The following is a 6,242-nucleotide window of genomic DNA, read 5'->3' as shown; positions in this document are numbered from 1 at the left end:
GGCGATTCTCGTTTCTGGGAACCTCTCTGTGTGAATTTTTTCTTAGGCCAAAGCCTACATTTGTATGGGAAGGTAGGCTCCTGCTGTTATTAAAATGCCTGAGGCTAAGGTGTGGCGTGCCCAGTCAGAGAGCTTAAGTATACTAATATTGAAAGACTGACTTCCACGTCCAAACAGAAAACAGGTGTGAACAGGTGCTCACTAAGAGTAGCCATCTTCATTTCTAACCAACAAAGTAGCACTCTGTAGCAGTATAGCATGCAAATATGAAATGTAACAATTTTATTTGTATTCTAGAAAATTATAAAAATTGAGAATGCTTAGCGCATAAATTGGCCATTTTATGTGTACCCTGCAGTCACTTTAAGGCCATTCTTGTTGCTGGGAACCTTCCTGTGTGTATCCTCTTTTGTGTTCAAGCCTACATTTATATATGAAGGTGGGATTCTGCTATGTTTAAAAACAGCTCAGGGGTCGAGTGCAGTCGGAGAGCTTAAGTCTACTAATATCGAAAGACTGACCGGCACATGCATTCAGAAAACAGGTGGGAACATTTGCTTCCTAAGAGTAGCCATCTCCATATATATCAAGAAGTAAAGTAGCACTCTGTAGCGCTATTGCATGCAAATATGAAATGTAATTAAATTTCATTGCATTGCGGCTCTAGAAAATTAAAATATTTAAGAATACTTAGCGCATTAGTTGGCCATTTTATGTGTACCCTGCAATCACTTTAAGGCTATTTTCATTGCTGGGAACCTGCCTTTGTGAATTCTCTTTTGTGCTAAAGCCTACATTTATATGAGAAGGTGGGATCCTGCTATATTTAAAAACACCTGAGGGATGGAGTGCAGTCGGAGAGCTTAAGTATACTAATATCAAAAGACTGACCTCCACATTCAAACAGAAAACAGGTGTGAACAGTTGCTCACTAAGAGTAGCTATCTCCATTTCTAACCAACAAAGTAGCACTCTGTAGCAGTATAGCATGCAAATATGAAATGTAAACAATTTTATTTGCATTAATACATTAATGAGAATGCTTCACGCATACATTGGCCATTTTATGTGCACCGGGCAGTCACTTTAAGGCCATTCTCGTTGCTGGGAAACTGCCTGTGTGAATCCTCTTTTTTGCTAGAGCCTACATTTATATGGGAAGATGGGATCCTGCTATACTTAAAAACAGCTGAGGGGTGGAGTGCAGTCATAGAGATTTATTATGCTAATATCAAAAGACTGACTGACATAACCAAACAGAAAACAGGTGGGAACAGATGCTTCCTAAGAGTAGCCATCTCCATATATAACCAAGAAGTAAAGTAGCACTCTGTAGCGCAATAGCATGCAAATATGAAATGTAATTAAATTTCATTGCATTGCAGCTCTAGAAAATTAGAAGAATTGAGAATACTTAGCGCATTAGTTGGCCAATTTATGTGTACCCGGAAGTCACTTTAAGGCCATTCTCATTGCTGGGAACAAGCCTGTGTGTATCCTCTTTTGTGCTGAAGCCGACATTTATATGGGGAGGGTTCCTGCTGTATTTAAAAACAGCTGAAGGGTGGAGTGCAGTCAGAGAGCTTAAGTATACTAATATCAAAAGACTGACCGGCACATCCAAACAGAAAACAGATGTGAACAGGTGTTTACTAGGAGTAGTCATCTCCATTCATAGCCAACAAATAATGTAGCGCTGTGAAGCGCTATAGCATGCAAGTATGAAATATATTTAATTTTAACTACATTAATGCTGTGAAAATTATATAAATTTGAGAATGCTTAGCGCATAAATTGGCCATTTTATGTATACCCAGCAGTCACTTTAAGGCCATTCTCGTTGCTGGGAACCTGCCTGTGTGTATCCTCTTTTGTGCTAGAGCCTACATTTATATGAGAAGGTGGGATTCTGCTATATTTAAAAACACCTGAGGGATGGAGTGCAGTCGGAGAGCTTAAGTATACTAATATCAAAAGGCTGACCGGCACATCCAAACAAAAAACAGGTGTGAACAGTTGCTCACTAAGAGTAACCATCACCATTTCTAACCAACAAAGTAGCACTCTGTAGCAGTATAGCATGCAAATATGAAATGTAAACAATTTTCTTTCCTTTAATGCTCTAGAAAATTTAAAAAATTGAGAATACTTAGCGCAGAAATTGGCCATTTTATGTGTACCCGGCAGTCACTTTAAGGCCATTCCTGTTGCTGGGAACCTGCCTGTGTGAATCCTCTCTTGTGATAAAGCCTACATTTATATGGGAAGATGGGATCCTGCTGTATTTAAAAACAGCTGAGGGTTGGAGTGAAGTCAGAGAGCTTTATTACACTAATATCAAAAGACTGACTGGCACATCCAAACAGAAAACAGGTGGGAACAGGTGCTCAGTAAGAGTAGCCATCGCCATTCCTAACCAACAAAGTAGCACTCTGCATCGCTATAGCATGCAAAAATTAAATATATTAAATTTTAACTGCATTAATGCTGTGGAAAATTATAAAAATTGAGAATACTTAGCCATTAGTTGGCCAATTTATGTGTACTCAGCAGTCACTTGAAGGCCATTCTCATTGCTGTGAACCTGCCTGTATTTATATGCGAAAGTAGAATCCTGCTATATTTAAAAACATCTGATAGGTGGAGTGCTCAGTCAGAGAGCTCAAATATACTAATATCAAAAGACTGACCTCCACATCCAAACAGAAAACAGGTGCTCACTAAGAGTGGCCATCTCCATTTATAACAAACAAATCAAGTAGCACTCTGAAGTGCTATAGCAAGCCAACATGAAATATATGAAACTTGTTTGGCTTTACTGCTCTAGAAAAATTGAGGAAACCTAGTGCATTAATTGGCCAATTCATGTTTACACAGTCGCCATCATAAGGCGATTCTCGTTTCTGGGAACCTGTCTGTGAATTTTTTCTTAGGCCAAAGCCTACATTTGTATGGGAAGGTAGGCTCCTGCTGTTATTAAAATGCCTGAGGCTAAGGTGTGGCGTGCCCAGTCAGATAGCTTAAGTATACTAATATCGAAAGACTGACTTCCACGTCCAAACAGAAAACAGGTGTGAACAGGTGCTCACTAAGAGTAGCCATCTTCATTTCTAACCAACAAAGTAGCACTCTGTAGCAGTATAGCATGCAAATATGAAATGTAACAATTTTATTTGTATTCTAGAAAATTATAAAAATTGAGAATGCTTAGCGCATAAATTGGCCATTTTATGTGTACCCTGCAGTCACTTTAAGGCCATTCTTGTTGCTGGGAACCTTCCTGTGTGTATCCTCTTTTGTGCTCAAGCCTACATTTATATATGAAGGTGGGATTCTGCTATGTTTAAAAACAGCTCAGGGGTGGAGTGCAGTCGGAGAGCTTAAGTCTACTAATATCGAAAGACTGACCGGCACATGCATTCAGAAAACAGGTGGGAACATTTGCTTCCTAAGAGTAGCCATCTCCATATATATCAAGAAGTAAAGTAGCACTCTGTAGCGCTATTGCATGCAAATATGAAATGTAATTAAATTTCATTGCATTGCGGCTCTAGAAAATTAAAATATTTAAGAATACTTAGCGCATTAGTTGGCCATTTTATGTGTACCCTGCAATCACTTTAAGGCTATTTTCATTGCTGGGAACCTGCCTTTGTGAATTCTCTTTTGTGCTAAAGCCTACATTTATATGAGAAGGTGGGATCATGCTATATTTAAAAACACCTGAGGGATGGAGTGCAGTCGGAGAGCTTAAGTATACTAATATCAAAAGACTGACCTCCACATTCAAACAGAAAACAGGTGTGAACAGTTGCTCACTAAGAGTAGCTATCTCCATTTCTAACCAACAAAGTAGCACTCTGTAGCAGTATAGCATGCAAATATGAAATGTAAACAATTTTATTTGCATTAATACATTAATGAGAATGCTTCACGCATACATTGGCCATTTTATGTGCACCGGGCAGTCACTTTAAGGCCATTCTCGTTGCTGGGAAACTGCCTGTGTGAATCCTCTTTTTTGCTAGAGCCTACATTTATATGGGAAGATGGGATCCTGCTATACTTAAAAACAGCTGAGGGGTGGAGTGCAGTCATAGAGATTTATTATGCTAATATCAAAAGACTGACTGACATAACCAAACAGAAAACAGGTGGGAACAGATGCTTCCTAAGAGTAGCCATCTCCATATATAACCAAGAAGTAAAGTAGCACTCTGTAGCGCAATAGCATGCAAATATGAAATGTAATTAAATTTCATTGCATTGCAGCTCTAGAAAATTAGAAGAATTGAGAATACTTAGCGCATTAGTTGGCCAATTTATGTGTACCCGGAAGTCACTTTAAGGCCATTCTCATTGCTGGGAACAAGCCTGTGTGTATCCTCTTTTGTGCTGAAGCCGACATTTATATGGGGAGGGTTCCTGCTGTATTTAAAAACAGCTGAAGGGTGGAGTGCAGTCAGAGAGCTTAAGTATACTAATATCAAAAGACTGACCGGCACATCCAAACAGAAAACAGATGTGAACAGGTGTTTACTAGGAGTAGTCATCTCCATTCATAGCCAACAAATAATGTAGCGCTGTGAAGCGCTATAGCATGCAAGTATGAAATATATTTAATTTTAACTACATTAATGCTGTGAAAATTATATAAATTTGAGAATGCTTAGCGCATAAATTGGCCATTTTATGTATACCCAGCAGTCACTTTAAGGCCATTCTCGTTGCTGGGAACCTGCCTGTGTGTATCCTCTTTTGTGCTAAAACATACATTTATATGGGAAGGTGGGATCCTGCTATATTTATAAACAGCTGAAGGGTGGAGTGCACTCAGAGAGCTTAAGTATACTAATATCAAAAGACTGACTGGCACATCCAAACAGAAAACAGGTGGGAACAGGTGCTTCCAAAGAGTAGCCATCGCCACATATAACCAAGAAGTACCAATCTGTAGCGTTATAGCATGCAAATATGAAATATAATTAAATTTCATTGCATTGCAGCTCTAGAAAAATAGAATAATTGGGAATACTTAGCGCATTAGTTGGCCAATTTATTTGTACCCAGAAGTCACTTTAAGGCCATTCTCATTGATGAAAGTAGTCATCTCCATTCATAACCAACAAATAAAGTAGCATTCTGTATCGCTATAGCATGCAAGTCCGAAATATATTTAATTTTAACTACATTAATGGTGTGAAAATTATAAAAATTGAGAATACTTAGCGCATAAATTGGCCATTTTATGTGTACCCTGCAGTCACTTAAAGGCCATTCTTTTGGCTGGAAACCTGCCTGTCTGAATCCTCTTTTGTGCTAGAGCCTACATTTATATGAGAAGGTGGGATTCTGCTATATTTAAAAACACCTGAGGGATGGAGTGCAGTCGGAGAGCTTAAGTATACTAATATCAAAAGGCTGACCGGCACATCCAAACAAAAAACAGGTGTGAACAGTTGCTCACTAAGAGTAACCATCACCATTTCTAACCAACAAAGTAGCACTCTGTAGCAGTATAGCATGCAAATATGAAATGTAAACAATTTTCTTTCCTTTAATGCTCTAGAAAATTTAAAAAATTGAGAATACTTAGCGCAGAAATTGGCCATTTTATGTGTACCCGGCAGTCACTTTAAGGCCATTCCTGTTGCTGGGAACCTGCCTGTGTGAATCCTCTCTTGTGATAAAGCCTACATTTATATGGGAAGATGGGATCCTGCTGTATTTAAAAACAGCTGAGGGTTGGAGTGAAGTCAGAGAGCTTTATTACACTAATATCAAAAGACTGACTGGCACATCCAAACAGAAAATACTTAGCCATTAGTTGGCCAATTTATGTGTACTCAGCAGTCACTTGAAGGCCATTCTCATTGCTGTGAACCTGCCTGTATTTATATGCGAAAGTAGAATCCTGCTATATTTAAAAACATCTGATGGGTGGAGTGCTCAGTCAGAGAGCTCAAATATACTAATATCAAAAGACTGACCTCCACATCCAAACAGAAAACAGGTGCTCACTAAGAGTGGCCATCTCCATTTATAACAAACAAATCAAGTAGCACTCTGAAGTGCTATAGCAAGCCAACATGAAATATATGAAACTTGTTTGGCTTTACTGCTCTAGAAAAATTGAGGAAACCTAGTGCATTAATTGGCCAATTCATGTTTACACAGTCGCCATCATAAGGCGATTCTCGTTTCTGGGAACCTCTCTGTGTGAATTTTTTCTTAGGCCAAAG

This window comes from Ranitomeya variabilis, chromosome 3 (genome assembly GCF_051348905.1).
Source record: "Ranitomeya variabilis isolate aRanVar5 chromosome 3, aRanVar5.hap1, whole genome shotgun sequence".
Lineage (NCBI taxonomy): Eukaryota > Metazoa > Chordata > Amphibia > Anura > Dendrobatidae > Ranitomeya > Ranitomeya variabilis.
Note: the sequence above shows the minus strand (reverse complement) of the source record.